The sequence below is a fragment of the Oryzias latipes genome, chromosome 7, assembly GCF_053564925.1.
Source record: "Oryzias latipes strain Hd-rR chromosome 7, Olatipes_Hd-rR_3.1".
Lineage (NCBI taxonomy): Eukaryota > Metazoa > Chordata > Actinopteri > Beloniformes > Adrianichthyidae > Oryzias > Oryzias latipes.
Window position 1 is genome coordinate 30,165,507 of NC_136243.1, and position 16,574 is coordinate 30,182,080.

Consider the following 16,574-nt stretch of genomic DNA (forward strand, 5'->3'; position numbering starts at 1 on the left):
TGACACATGTAAAATAGCCAATGACAGCAGACTTCATCAGGCCATGTTTTAAGTTGAAGGTCAACACAGACATGTATAAAAAGGCCATATGTCACATTGTAATATACGAACTGGATTACTGATATTCTCTATTTATATTTTCAATAAATGTGGGATTGCTACAAAACTGTCAGGTGGGGAGGGCTAGGGAGCATGAAGGACCCAAAATGCAGAGACGGGAGAACACAGTTCCTGGCCAAGGGATTTATTAACTTCACAAAAAGCGCTGCTAAGCAGGGAAACAAAAACCAAAACTCACTGTGGGCATAGCACGATAAACAGGGCAGAAGACGTACACAGAAGAGACATTAATGACGTTAATGGACCAGCACAAGAGGAAGGCAGAGACAAGACTTATATACAGACAGGGCAGACAAGACACAGGTGAACATGATCAGGACAGATTGGGACAAAGGAAGTAAAACTCAAAAACATGATAAAACAGGAAAACTTTCAAAAATAAAACAGGAAACAGAACTCAAACATGACAGAACAAGATGAACCAATACAAAAGAAACCCAAACCATGACAAAAACATGTTTTAAAGTCCCATGCCAATCATATTTTAAGATCGTTCCCACTGGTCTTTCTAGTTATGATTATGCTGTTTTCTGCCAAAATCAAGAACCTGTGACATAGTTGCTGCAGAGCGATAGGATTTCATCAGAGACTCACCAATGAGTTGTGGATAGGACTATTACCGCAGAAGTAAACATCCGCTGATATCCCATCATCCCTTTGATTGTATTCTCTCCCACTAGCTTCCAGCTCCTTACAACCCCAACCTAAAATTAGTGATGCATCAAGTATAGCGAGTAATGTTGGAGCCAGCTCAGATGAGAAAACGAAGACATTAATGGATCCATGCTTCTTCAAATGGCTTTTTTCCATCTTCTCTCGATTCACCACAATTTTTATTTTTTATAAAGAAATACTCAGAAATGCAGCTTTAATCTTAAATTCTTGTATTCATGTCCTCCATCATTTGGCAAGGATGTGGAATTCCGGTAAATCGTTTTCTACGGGTGACATCACACTCACTCAGTCCAGTTCTCACATACAGTCAATGGTTATAACTCACAGCCAATCAAAGAGCAGACTGACTGTCTCTGAACAGTCAGTGACAGTCCGACCGTCAGAAACATTCTTATTCCTTGCAACAAAAGCTCAGAATGGATGATTCCAAAAGTTTCTGCGATGCTGTTGCCTTGAGCAGGCTGATCCTTTTAACATTTGCTGTCGCAGAGGTTTTTAAGAAGGCTAAAGGCCCACCCTTTTAATTAAACTTTTAGCTGATCTTATCAGCTTATTTATTCTATTGGTTTTAAAACATATTTTATGTATTTCATTTTATTTTATGCATTTAAAGGGCTTGTTTTTGGTTTAAATACGTTTTATGTATTTAATTTTAGCATCTGTGATTTTAGCCCCAGGGTTTCCTGTAGGGATGGTTGTTGCCGCAGTTGTCACCCTTATTGGGGTGGATGGAGTTTAACATTGCAGCCTCACGGCTGTGAAGTGGACCCCGTTGCTGTCCCGGTCCGGATGGGCACTGTGGGGATGTTGCTATGGCCGAGCTGGCTCCTGGTATGAAGAGATTCCCAAATACTCTTTGCTCACAGCAGACCCAAGCCTTAAGTTTCTTTTAGAAGTTTACTTTAATAAATATTCATTGCGTGTGGGGTCATGGGTCGTATATGTTAACTGAGGGGAGTGGGAAGGATGGGTTGGGTTTTTTGTGTAATATTGTCTGTTTTTTTTTATGTTAAAGTGCTTTGAGTTGCGCAAGGCATGAGAAGTGCTTTTTCATAAATAAAGTTTGATTAGATGTGATTTGATTAAACTAGCTTACTGAACTCATGGTTTTCCTATTAAACCAAATTATTTGTCATCCTGCTCTTAATCTTTTAACCTTCTTTATCCTTTAGATGTTTGCTCCTATCTCTACATTAGTTCTGCTCTCTGGTCTGTTGGCTTGATGGTATGAGAACATCAATCCGTAAATTAACTTCCAACAAATCAACAGTCAGGGAGGCACAGGTTAATAGAGGGTAGGAACAGCATTTCTAAAGTAGCTGAAGCTGCAAAATATACCATAGCTCTCCGAGCAAACTATAGAAAACCACAAACTAACATCCGGGTATAGATGACCAAAACGAATTCAAGAGAACAAAGCCACAGAGGAGCTCTCTCTAACACATACTTGTTCACAAAACACATACCATTATCCTCACCATCAGTTTGTGATGTCCACGTCACAGCAATCCATTTCACTGTGGTTCACATGTCAGCCTGCCAGCATGTGCATGCGTGGTTTTTGCATACGCGTGTGTGAATGTGAGTAATTATAGGCAACCAACATTGTAAAGACAGCATTCTAATGTGCATGTTTGAGCATAAAGCATGTAATCAGCTTGGCATGTGTGTGTGTTAGTGAGTGTAGGGGTGTGTTTGTGTGTGTGTCACAATGACTTCTGCAGTCTGTTTGCACAATTTGCCGGTCTGTGTCTGAAAATGGTACAATGTGAAGAAGCAACTGTCACATCAGCCAAGCCCTGAACACCCATGCGCATCCCATCTGTCACACGTGTGGGGTCGGTATTTAAATATCCTTTCTGCACCAGCACCCCAAACTGCAATGGGAGGACAACATTTAACCTAACCAGGGATGTTGCCGGGTAAATAACACACGCTTCTTGACATACTGTGATGCTGCGCTCTCAATGATGGCCACTTTTAGCGGTACTTCTGTCTCTGTGTGATCCAGTTTGAAGACTTGCTGTCCTGCATTAGTCCAAGGAGGGTAATATTACATAAGAAAAAACTTTTAGGTACTTTTTATTGTTGTCTCGATTGAAAAGAAAAAATATATAAAATTCAGGAGGAGAACAATAAGATTTTCCTCCATGTTGGTTTTGGACTCCACGTCATCAACGCGTTAAGGACCCAAAGCTCAGTCATTGATTGGTTGATGCGACTTTTGCCAAAGTTCAGATTTTTTAACTCTTGCCACAAAATGTGCTGCTTCTAGAGCAACGTGCCACGCCCAGTGCTTAAATTGTCCCGAAAGACCTCCGATCATATCATACACTGACTTTACATTGAAACTAGTCGCCCCTGATAAGCGAATCACGTTTGGTGTGAACTCAGAGAACAAAGGATATAAACACTCAAGGCATACCTCTGGTGTAAAAGGATTAAAGGAGCCTTTGGCAATGCATCTTGGGAAATAAAAGTTACATTCTTCAAAGAAAACTACATACTTGTACTATAGCAGTTATAATATCTCAGTTTTCAACTTTTTCTTCATTCGGCATCTTTTATTAAGCAATTGATAAGGAGCTTTTTCTTCAACACAATTGATGAGTCACTATACAGAGTTGTGCTAGTATCTTGACTCTTTTAGATGCACAGTCTCTTAACCCTTTTTTTCTTTGACTTATACAAGATTGATTTATAACATAAGACTAAGACACAAATAGAAACAAGCATAAAGAATGCACCATTTCTTTCTTAGATGCTGCTGTTTATAAAGGGAGGTAATGTCTGATTGTGATATTTGGGGAAAAAATACTAAAAAAACAAAAACATTTTGGACATCCTGTGGAGTTGTTTTCATTAGTTTTTTCCGTGGTGTGAATATTTTTAAACATACAAGTATTTACTGATGGGGCAACACACATAAAACAGGAACTGCTAGTCTTGTTAATTAAAACAAGTTTGTCTTTTTTTTATGTTTTTTGCATGTGGTCTAACAATTTGTAATTAACAATAAAAGCAGAGTCAGCAACCCATTACAGGAATACCATTCAAAGATTTTCCCTTCATGAATTAAAATGACCTGTAGACATGCACAGTCAGGGCCTGAAACATGAAAAAGCTTGGAGTGAGTCATGATTCTGTTTTTAAAGAGAAGCTGGAATAAAAATAACGAGTAGCAAAAGGGTTGGAACTCCTAATGGACGAGTTGCTCACTGCTACACAGAGTAACATCTTAAGACATTTAATAATACAAGAGCTCTGAATGTCCTCGTCTCTTCTTTCTTTCCTCTTGCTTATTCCCCAGTCTCCGACCAACCACCTTTCTTTCTGGTCCTTTAATCTTGTCCTCTCTCCTTTTTAACTCATCTTCTTTCAAAGGTTTGCCCAGGTGAGGTTTAAACTAGTGTAAACTAGTGAACTGATTCAAGTTTTACTTTATGTTCCAATTATTTGATTTTGATTTTCCAGCTTCACAAAAGCAGAAGTTGAGATGAAAGCATAAGTTTAAATGATGAGTATTGCATATTAAACTGGGATTAGTTGGTTAATCAATTACCTGCACATGACATAAAAAGAAAGCTAAAATAATTGTCTGTCAGGTTCAGTGAGATGGCATGCATCTTTTACTCTTCTAAAGGATTCTATTTTAGCCATATCCTGTCATTTTACTCTGTGGTCTATAAATGACTTCTTATCTCCCTTGTCACTCCTATTTTTGCATCATCTTCATCGTTTTGCTAATGTTCTTCCTCTCTAATCTCCACCCCACTGTCAAAGGCTAGCTCAACCAATCCTTCATTTTTCTCCACTGCTTCATAACGTCTCCATCTGTCATTTCTTATTTCCTAACTTGTGCTGTTGTGATAATGAGCAGCAACCATCGACCAAACTCAATCACTTTTTCTGCTTTACACCTGAATTTTTTATGCTAGTCCACAACCATCATATTTAATGTGAACAGATTTTTTTCATCTCCTTGCATCTACCCAAACAGTTTTGGGGGACATCTCAGCTGATGTTGGATTTATTCCAAGTTGTTTAAACGCTTTGGGTGTCTTTTGGCTGTTTTTTAATTGGCTTAGTACTATAGAGCTCTGTTTGTATAAAAACAAAAATACTCACAATAGTTGTAAAATATTACAAATTCTTTATGCCTTAAAAACATGACTGTGGGGTTTCAGAGTTACCAAGAAAACATGAATCAATTCAGTTTTTTTTCAGGGTGAGGAGTACTTTTGTAATGTTTATTTTCAGAATATGCATAAAGAATGAAAATTGTGTTTTTGGTGTTCTTGTAGAATTTCTTTCTGATGATGGAGGACATATTAAGAAAATTAAGCTTAAAGCATTTGAGTATTTCTTTATTGAAATAGTTATGAAACAGGATCAGGCAAAAATAAATATTGTTGGAAAAAGCCTGTATCAGTGGCGTGGTTGCTACAGTTGGCGAGCCAAAGTCTCACTGCTCTGCTCCATTCTGATGCATCCACTTTCAGACAAATCTATGTTAGTCTTTGTTTTTCTCTTCCAAGTTGTCCTCTGACTCAAAACTGTACGACTGGATAGCTCCAATATTACTCGCCATTTTTGTTGTGAGGGGTAAGCTACCAGGAGAGAATGTAGACAAAGGGACGATGGGAAATGAAGGAAGGCTTAATCTGTGCCAACAGTCCCACCCACAACTCAGAGGACAATTTCTGATGAACTCCTGCTGCTCTGCAGAAACTGCCTTGGAAAACAATTTGTTTTTTTAAATTTTGCCTGAAAACAGCATAATAAAAATTAAAAAAAACACTGGGAACACTTCTACAAAAGATAATCAGAGTGGAACTTCAATAAAGATGAATAAATAAACATAATAGTTATGTTTTTTATAGCAAGAGGTTTAACTCAAAATTAATTAAAGAGATGGTTAATTGTCCTTTTTATTCTTATACGTCAGTGAACATAGAGACCAACAAAAATGTCCTATTTCATTAGATTTGTACGGGTTGAGCCCTCATACTGGTGCGTGTGACAAAGGCTTTAACAGCAGATACTGATTTGTTTGAACAAACCTTACCTTCCCATACTGCAGTAAAGTTAGATGTAGGTTGGATATTCGACAGACATTCAGCTCGGATCTCCAGTGCTGTCTCTTAGGGATTTGGAGTAGGTTTCATGTTTTTGGGGTCACGTGGTTTGGGAGCTATTCAAAAAACAGAACAGAATAAATTTGCAAATTGCAGGAGTTCATATACATTCATATACATTTTTTTATAAAATTTGTGTACGTTGTATGTTGGAGCCATAATTATTTATATTTTTGCAATCATAAGTACACATGGTTTGGAAGCTATTGAAAAACAGAATCTTTCCTTCAAAACAGTTTTCTTATCAAATATGGAGCATCTATGATTGCAAAACTTTTCCCATTAAAACGTTGCAAAATAAATCCGATTATTTAGACACAACATGAGGAAATGTTTTATAGTCATTTATTTATTTTTGTAAAGCATTTAGTTTGGGGTTTGATGTCAAATCTTCTACATGTCATGCACTTGTTTATTTGTTGACGGTCCCTATGAGACCTCACTGGAAATCCGCGCTAAATGTCTGTCGAATATCCAACCTAAAACTAACTTCACCGCAGTCCTTCCCATAAAGTCCAAATGTATGACAAAGGATAAACTAAGAGCCTATGGAGCCAAGCATGAAACAGAAAAACGAAATAATTATTTAATAAACTGCAAAATAGGCCAGTGTACATCATGTTTAGCCTTCATAGCCACAGAGAGAACTTTAAAAAAGACATTGTAACAATTCACCCTCCACTCACCGAGGGGAACGTCACAACGCCGTTCTACGGCTGAGACATCAAATATTAAGTCAATCTGCCCTCTAATATAAACAAGGAAAAAACTCATGATTGTTTGTTTGTGCAGCAGTTTATTGTGTGAACGTGACAAAATATAAACGTACATGGATTAAACACTTCGCCAGCACAAAAAAACGATTTCCCAAAATACACAATATATACAAAACCCACAGTTCAAACCCAAGTCCCGCAGTTTTGTTAGTAAAAAGAAATGTTCTGGAGGAAAAATGAGTGTTCGACAGTCTCCGTACGCGTTAGTGGGAGGCCGCTCCGCCTCACTCGCTGGAACGCACTCCACCCGTCAATGAAGCTAAAATAAATAAATAAAATAAAATAAAAACCTGTCAATGAAGCAGATACAGTTCCTCGTACTGGGCGATCCGAGCTCTTTAGGAAAATATACTCTGTAGGAAAGTAATCCGAGCTGGTAAAGGTAATCCGTATGAGATTTCGCTTGCTCTTCCGCGCTTCTGCGTCTCTGTCAGGTGTTCATTCCTCTTCTCGCGCTTCCGCGTCTTACAAAAAAAAAACCCAGGTGTGTCGCCCTGTCACCTGGCTGTCACCTGTCAGCTGGGACCGTTCAACCAATAGGGTGACGACAACTACAACACATGACCTCAAAGTTCCATTGAAAAAGACCTGTTGAATAAACACACGTTTTTAATCTTTACGTCACGTTCTGAAACTCATATGTAGTGGCAACCATTACAACATTACTGCATTTTTCAGGAGTTCAGGTTAAATCATCTTTGTAAAATAGTTCTAAGTGATTTGGGGACAAAGAAAAGCTCAACCATTGTCACTTTTACTCATATTTTTAGTGCTTTTACTTGGCTCATTGGAAACGATTTGACCCCATTTCAGCAGTTTATTTACTGTAACTTTGCATTCAATTTGTCTTAAATATGTATAAAGGCTTCTTGTGTGTCTTGCTCTATAGTGCATCCCAGTTTTCAGGCTAGTTTCCCCCCCCCCCCCCCCCCCCAGCCCACAGTCAGCAGTAATAGTGTTATTTTCAAGTTCAGTCTGAATAGCCTCCTTGGAGGCCATGAAGTGGCACTTCTTTACTTTAGGTCAACATCAAATACTTCCACACTGCCCCCAGTGGGAATAAACTGGTGTGCACAAAAGAAACAGCTAGTTTATGATCTCTCACAGGTAATTGTTTGTTTAGTTTGTTTGACACAAAGTCTTGATGGGAGGCAAACCAGACAGACAGATCAATATGGTGGGTAGAAACCAGAAGATCTCTAGAGCGCGGAAAAGAAAGGTATGTGTCCGTGAATTCACCTGCATGCAGTTCTGCAAAGTTTGGCCTGTCTCGTGTCCTACTTTCCTTACCATTTCCACCATGTTGGTTTTAACTGGGTCAGTGATGAGAGCTGCTCCCTCCCATGAGCTGCACAGCTGATAAAGAAACCCATGGTGCAACCAAGAGAGACTCCTGCTGAAACATGGGATCACTCTGACCAAGTTTAGATCCAAAGGAGCAGGGGATAGGACAATCCTGGAAAAAGGAGGGATATTTATTCATTTGTGCATAAAAAAACTAATAAAAAATAGGGACTATCATAACATCGCCAAGGCACACAGTATTTTGAGAACAATGACTTCTAACACACCTTTGTGTGACTGAAAAAGTATCACTGCAAAGACATTGAACCCCACCGTGCCTCTGGTGGAAAGTTGGCGCCAGTGTCTGGTACACATCAGTGTGTGAATGGAACTGTGAAGCTCTGCAAGTAAGGTAGAAAAGCTCTATACAAGTGTGGGCCAGTTACCATTGTTGGTAACATCTATCGTCTGTCAGTTTTGGCGGACAACGGCGCGCTTGACATCACTGCAAGGGGTCTATAAGGACGTTCGCCATTTTCCGGGTCCAAACCTATAATTCTAAATTCCAGTGACCTGGAAATTTCCCAGAAGTTTCTACGAAAAACTAAGGTGCATCAATGCTTACTTAGTGGGGGTTAGGGAGTAGTGAGGGAATTTGGACACATGCTGGCCGGGAATAACTTCTGCGGATTTTGATGAAGATAGATTTTTCCTTCTTCTAGGCACAAACTCTACTGAAGCAGAACTCAAGCTCAGTCAGTAGAACATATGGTAACATCTTAACCTGTTAGTGGGTAAATGGACTTGAATACAAAACTGAATCGCTGCCCCCACAGCTTTCTGTTACCAGGGCCTTTGGCATCTTTTCATCAACAACGCTTACATTCGCCTTTCTTGTTGTACATGCTATCTGTTTTGCACACTCAATTTGTCTGAAAAAAAAAAAAAAACAGAGCAACGAGCTGAATAATCCCTCTTTGTCTTTTGGAGGTGAGGTAGAGGGTTTTCATGTTGATTTGACACGCCACTTGTCTTTGCATTAAGACAGAAAATGCTTACACAGTTATGAGTCATTGATTTTTGAGTGAAAAGGGTGAATGAGTCACATGTAGACACACTCAACACTGTTTTTTATTTTTTAAGTTCAAATTCTCCAGTTGTGCACTTTAAATGATTCTCCCAGTTTCAGAGTGTGGGAGCATGTGAATGGTGAAGGGAAAGTGTTGTGTTCATGACAGACAGAGAGAACATTGATTCACACTTTTTTCATTTCCTTGCTGCGTGTTCTAGATGACAAAAGGGAACCGGAGCTGATAAAATGACAGCCGCTCTGCACATTGCTCTTTTTCTCAGCTGTTTCATTCACATTTTTTCTTCGTTCTTGTTTTTTTTTTACTCATTTCATTCTTGTGAAATCCTCAGGAAGTGAAATTTGAAGGTTTAATTTGAATGTTAACAACAACGAAAAACTTTATTTCGGCTTGAAAATCTTTAACCATTTCTTTATTTCTAATTTTCCTGACAGTGTAACCACCAACAACAGCCTGATTGTTACTATGACGAATGTTTGTGGTCTTGCTGCCAGTCAGCTGTCAAAACCTTTATGCATGCTGCTTTGAAAAGCTACCAAGATGTGACACAGCCAAGCACAGGTGAAGATGGCATGGAAATCTCAGTCAGTCTGGCACTTTATAGTGCAAACAGACACAAAAAGCCATGTACAGAGCTTTCATGTCTACTTTTGAGTGTAAATCCATCCATCTTCTGAAACTGCTCATCCCTTTCAGGGTCACAGGGCGGTTGGATGAAGGCGGGGTACACCCTGAACAGGTTGCCATTCTGTTGCAGGGCCACGCCCACACACTTACATGCACACCTAGGGGCAACTTAGACATGAAGTGTGTTTTTGGATTGTAGGACGAAGCCAGTGATCCCTGAGCAAACCCAAATAACCACAGGGAGAACCTACAAACTGCACAGAGAAGGGTCACTGCCTGGATTAGAACCAGGGTCTTCTCACGGTGAGGCAAGAGCGCCAACCACTACACGATTGTCCAGCACTTGCATGTTGCTTAAATTAAAAAAATAAAACATTTTCATGCTTGAATGCTGGAGTGTTTCCACAGATAGTTCATTTCTATACTGGTTCATATAAGGAACATCAGTTTAAAAGCAGATCAAGGCTATGTCCAAATTCCTCCATTTCTCTCAAATCTCTAAAAGACTTTGTAGTGCAGGACTATCCAGTGCCCTGGATTTGAATGCAGTTCGGACACACGCTCACTTCTTTTCTTTTAAATGCTAAATATGACATCATCATGCTGAGAATAAAAACCTAAGAAATGTGAACATTTTACAGAATCTATTTATGAATCCACTGTGTTTCAATGATGAAAACTTGATGATTTTTAAAATAAATGTGCGTACTTTCAAATGACAAACTTTCAGATGCAATGCATTGTGGTCTGTATTTGCCAATCTAGTGAGTGACAATTACAATAGGTTTCAACAGAAGATTCTGGAAAATGTCCGAGGCACTTCTTTTGAAAGTCAGACACGGCGACAAAACAGCAAATGCCCTAAATATTGAGTAGTGTTGGCATTTTGAAACAACCAAAAGTCTCCAAGGTTGCCCTGATTTTTTACCATCTTCCTCTGTTATTGTTGTTGAAAGGAAAGAGCAGATTCCTTAAAATATTCAGACTTATTTGCATTTTCTTGTTGGATAAGTTCACTTCCTTTTTACTAAAGATAATCTTTTTTTTCCTCTCCTAATGATAAGAATTCTATGTCTGGATTTCAATTTTTGTTGGTTTTAATCTCCTCTATAAAAACTGTTACAAAGAATTTGATCTTAAGTTGGCATTGCAAGACAGCATTGCTGTTTTCTAATTCTTTAACAAATGGTGTTATATTTGAAAGAAAAAAACGTGTTTATTTTGAGGACTGTTCTATATGAAATCTTACCTAATCATTGATTATCGCCCTCCGTATCCCACATGGATGACAGGCTTTGTCAACCCCAAAGAGAGCTGCTGCCAAAGGCAGATCTGAAACGTGCAGAAATGAAGGAGAAGAGAAATCAAGGGAATGACTTTGATGCTGAGTCAGCTGTGAAACAGAATGTTAATCTGAGAAAGTGAGCTAATTTGTCAGAGGTTGCTATACTGTGATAGAAAGGGAGTAAATGATTACCAGCTGAACTGCTCCATTCTGGTGCTTTTGCAAGGTTGATTGTTTTTCTTTTTCAGTTTCTCCATTTCTTGAGACTGTTACTTTACATAATTAATTTCCCTCCACTGCAGCTTGCCACAATCACTTTTCACTTCACCAATTGGACCGTTTTCTTTTCATCTCTCAGCATCTGTGCTCGTTTGCTCTCCTGCTGTTGGTGTTGATGGGGCTTTGAATGGTGATAGAGGAACTATTGGATTTAGTCTTTAGTTCGTTTTAAACACATAGAAAACTTCACAAATGTGATTTCTTACATAATTAAAAGGCTATTGCCAAAGACCCAGCACACATGAAACACATTTGTTTTCTCTTTGAGCTTTCAGTATTCCACATCAAGGCTTGGCTTTTGAATTTTAATTCAGTTGTCTGGTGTGCATGCTGCTTGGAGAGGGAACTAAAAATACATTTTGATAGGTTTTATTTTGTGAATTTGAACCCAAGTGAGATGTTTTTGTTTTTCAGTTATCAAATAAACTTGGAAAAAGAAACTTTGCATGTGGTAAACCCTTTAATGTGTGCTTAACCACAGCTTGACTCCAGTTGTGGACAAGGTGTTGAAAGGTTACACTCCATCTCTAAGTTCAAGTACAAATATTTTTGCTCAAATGCGATTAGAAATCAGTGATTTACATGAAAATAAAGCAGAAACATGGAAATGGACTGGTGAACCATCTAAGATGTACCACAGTTTTGTCTGACAGTGGATGGGATTGGCTCCAGAAACCTCATGACCCTGACAGGGGTTAAGTGGGTTTGGAAAATGGATGAATGGAATCAAAAATATCCAGAAAATGCATGAAGGAAAATGTAAATGCAGATAGCTGAAACTGGTCACCAACAACGCTAAAGTAAGCAATCTTAAATCATTTAATAAATAAGTTGAGAATACTTTGGGGGGGGGGGGCAAAAAAACATTTCTTTTAAACATGAAACGAACCTTTGTGAGTTTATGTTTTTTTTTTTTTTTTTTGCTTTTTTTTTTTTCAAAAGTGTATTTTTCCTTGAACTCTCCCTTTGGATCCATTTCTGTCCAGTTTGATCAGAATAGTGAACTCTGACCAAACCAACTGTCAGAAAGCGGTGGGGTAGAACCCAAACTGCAGGAGACCAAGGTTGGTGGCAGAAACCAAAACCTTTCATAAATAAATGTAGACACGGCAAAACCATGAGATATGGAAGCAGAAAGAGGATGACAAATCAGACGACATGACCTTGAATAAATGGCAGACTCTTAAATACACTGTGGACCATTAACACAAATTAAGTCATCTTTCACTAAAACAGTATTTTAGTAACCCTACAGGTCTTTTTTTAAATATTTGCAAGAATGCAAGAATAATTTTGACTGACATTGTGTCATAATTAGAAATTAAGCCAATCACTATGACAATTTTTCCAGCTTTTGTCTATGACAGTATAAAATCTAATTCCAAACGCGGAAATTAAATCAACTTTTGAAGGGCTTGAATCATAAGATTAAAGTTTTGCTTTTTGAAACAAAGGCAATTTCCTCTTTTTACAGAAGGTGTGGGCTATAATCTATGTATGTAATCTATGTATTACCTAATGTCTATAATATATGGACATTAGGTAAATGAAGCTGTCCTAAAAAAAAAAAAATCCATGCACCTCATTTAAATTGTAAGAGTGTTTGTCATTTATTTAGAAGAAATGAAAACTATTCTGTTTGATAAAAATCCCTAGTCTGTTTTACTTACCGTGAAATTGTTTCTTGATTTTTCTAACTCAGGGTAACTGTTATGCTGATGTGAGGATTTTGTCTGTAGGTTCTGGTACTAGTTTAGTAACAACAATAAAGTCTGTTTATCTGGATTTTCAGCCTTTGATTCACCTGGACTCTTGTTACTAATCACCTTGTTCAGTAAGGGTTCATATTGGTCTTTCACGAGCATTAACAAACTCTTTTCCTACTCATGTTTTGAAAGTTGTGGATTAAACACTGACTTTCTAATCTGGCTGCCTTTAAGTCCTGCTGTCCTTCATTACAGCAACTGTGCGCAGCATTTTTCTTTTAGGTTGTGGTCTCCATATAAGGGGTTGGAAATCAACAAAAAAATTTTTAATTTCTTAGGTCAATGGAAATCCCCTCCATCAATTGCACTAAAATAGGAAAAACATAAAAAAAAAAAAAACTCTGTTAAAGTCCAGTGCATGTCTTTTTAAATACAAAATTTCCTTTTAATAAAAAAAACAACTTTAGCCTTCATTTATAGTTTTAACCTCTGCAAAAGACATTTGTCCAATAATCCTTATTTCTTTAGTTCATGAACTAAATGTCCAAGCTCCTTTACAGTTTTTTTTTTTTTTTGGATTGTATTTGTTTGTTTAAATACATTTATGGGATTCTTGATTAGAAAATGTCAAAAATGTTTACATGAACTGTATGCATTCAACAATAATAAGCTAATTTTGAGTCACAAGAATAGCAATTTATTCTTTGGAGAGCAATTTATTTTAGCTCACATATCTGCAATAAAAAATAAATAGACATAAAAACACTTAGAAATAAAACTCATTCACTATCCTGTATGAACATTTTTAGACTAAAGCTTTCCCTTGCATAATGCAGACGTGGGCTGTTAAATTAGTTCTGTCAGAAGCATGTTGTTCATCTGCTCAGCTCAGTGGGAGATGAGATGACTAATAGCATTGTGAAAAAACTTGTGTGTATTCCTGTGATTATGTGTTGTGTCCCTATATATGTACACAGTCTCCTGTGATGGCTTATCGCCACCAGTGAACACATGGTGCCTTCATCTCATTGTGAAAACAGTGACACATCTCTGCAGTAAAAATCTTTGTAAAAGAAAACAAGAAGATGCATAAACTATTCGGCACACATGTAAGAAAAAACAAACAAGAAAATATGCCTGCATGCACAGAAAAACATGCCCACACAGTTATTGCTTCCATGACAAATTTTACCTCTCCCATTCAACATGAAAGACTGAGCTGGAAACACATGGGGAGAGGAAAGTGATGGATGGCTGAAAGAGAACTTGGTGGGAGCAAATATAAAGGTTAAAAATAGACTGTACCATGACAAAATGAATGTTAGAACACCATCAGAGAGAAAACACCATCAGAGCACTTCGCGGAAGTAACCGTCCGACGCGAAGGCTTCCACGGTGTCCGTTACAAAAGTGATAATGCACACTACGTCAGCCATTAACCGGCTTATACCATGGTCACTTACAAAAAAAATAAATATTAACCAGTTTTTAGTCCTTAATTCTTGTTTTTTTCAGGTTTGGATCGCTTTTCTCACAAAAAGCGGACTAATAGTCCGCGTCGCGCCGCACCACAGCTGCAGTCAAGACTCAGCGAATTAAAACGATACATATATATGCTGATCTTTCCGATGGGTTGAATAAAGCATCAGTTCAGAGAGAAAGTTCACCTCTTACCACTTGTTTTTGTTCAAATGGTGAAGCAAAAAGTTGTTTTAAAGAAGCCGGCGCAGTGATACATTTAAGATTTAAGCTAGGTGACCGGATTTTCTTTTTTCAACGTGCGGTTATCCTGTGGTATATCACTTTTTAATGCACACCCAGCAGCCAATCAGAATCGAGTATTCAGTCGGACCATGGTATAAATACAGAAATGCCAGGCAGCAGTAGATGCAGTTTAATTTTTGCTAAACATACGTGGAGCAGTGGAGAGGTTTTATTTCAGTTAAGTCTAAGAAGTCCGATTTGTGAGCAAAAGGCAGTATGAAACTGGAAACTTTACCACAAAGCTGCAAGCTGAAGAAGCAATGTGTGTTTTAACTGGTCAGGAGTCTGGTGGAAAAACAGTTTGAGTTTTAAAAACGTCATAAACATACAGTACAGACCAAAGGTTTGGACACACCATTCCATTCATTTGAATGAGAAGGTGTATCCAAACCTTTGGTCTGTACATCCATGTATGATTAAAAGAAAGATTGAGTGGAGTTAATAAGTTATCTCCTTTGAAATGTTGTATATTTACTTTAAACTCAAGAAAGATTATAAACAATTACAGAAATTTTAAGCTTAAAGGAAAAAGCTTCACTTGAAACAGCAAAAACACTTTAGAGCCTAGTATTAATTAAGTCAACAAATCTGGAGAAACATAACCCTTACGCAGGCAAATCATCACATGATGCTGCTCATCTTAGACTAAAGCTTGAACAGAAATTGAAAAATTATTGAATAAAAAAAAAATAATAACAAATATTATTATAAATGTGAGACTTTTGAGCCTAATCAAAATTACTCGTGATTAATTTTAATATAATTATATACTAATAAATTAAAATTAGAATTTTGAAATCTTTTTAAAACCTTTTAGCAATTTTAACACAACAATAAAGTTGTCTTTGTTGGTTAAAAGTTGACTTTTGTTGCCTGTGCATGTAAATGGGAATGAATTAAGTCAGCATGGTTTTTAAGGAAAGTCCTGTAACATCCTGTGAGATCATCAGAGGTTAAAGAAGCAACTTGTGTGTGTGTGTGTGTTAACCCTTGTGCTATCCTAGGCACTTTAACATTGAGAGTTGGGTCATCTGGACCCACTAGACAGTGCTCTGAACCTTTTTCTTCAATGATTTGTGATCTTCACTGGTGTCCATGGATTACATGAAATCTTTCCACCTTTATCCACCTTTGTCATGGTAGGGAGAACCCGTCAATGCAAGGGTAGGTTCATCTAAAATAGAACAAGGGTTAAAGTGTGAAACTAGAAAAATCCAGCTGCAACCAGCAGCTCTGTGGTTCAAATCAACTTCTGCTCTCTCCTTCTTTGCAGTATCTGTTTCTTCTCTCTGGCTCCTTTTTTTCTCTCTCCATTATGATTTATCACTTGGTATCATCCTCCCACCCTCTCAATTTCTTTCATTTTTATTATTTGATAGAGGGTTCCTTTATCTCCCATTCTATCCTACAGTAAATTAGCAATTTCTATTCCACAAGACTACACAAAGACATAGGTCTAGCCGTATATGCATGTAGCCCCTGTCCATGGTGCTGATCCTAATCACCCTGATGCACCCGCTTAGGGGAAAATCCAGTGTTGTGAAGTGCAAGGGCTCTTCTTATCAAATGCAAAGGTCAACATATATAATGTAACACTTGACAAAAATGACAAAAAGACCAAATATCAGTCAAAAATGGTCAACCACAATAACACTCAAAATCGTGGTGCTTCATGTCATGCTGAAATGCAAAAGAAAAAGAATAGTTTTGTAGGGGACAGACAAATGTGAGGTTACCTTTGAGTATGCACACAATATGCACATGGAAATGCAGACAGTCAAAAATGAAAAACACCCACAGAGCACTTAAGCAAATCAGATTACAGAAGA

General features: G+C 37.8%; 1 protein-coding gene across 6 annotated transcripts in view; it reads left to right on the forward strand.

The window, feature by feature from the left end:
- Positions 1 to 16,574, forward strand: part of bsna (bassoon presynaptic cytomatrix protein a) — an 89,305-nt gene that overhangs the window by 35,927 nt on the left and 36,804 nt on the right. The gene's annotated exons all lie outside the window — the stretch shown is intronic.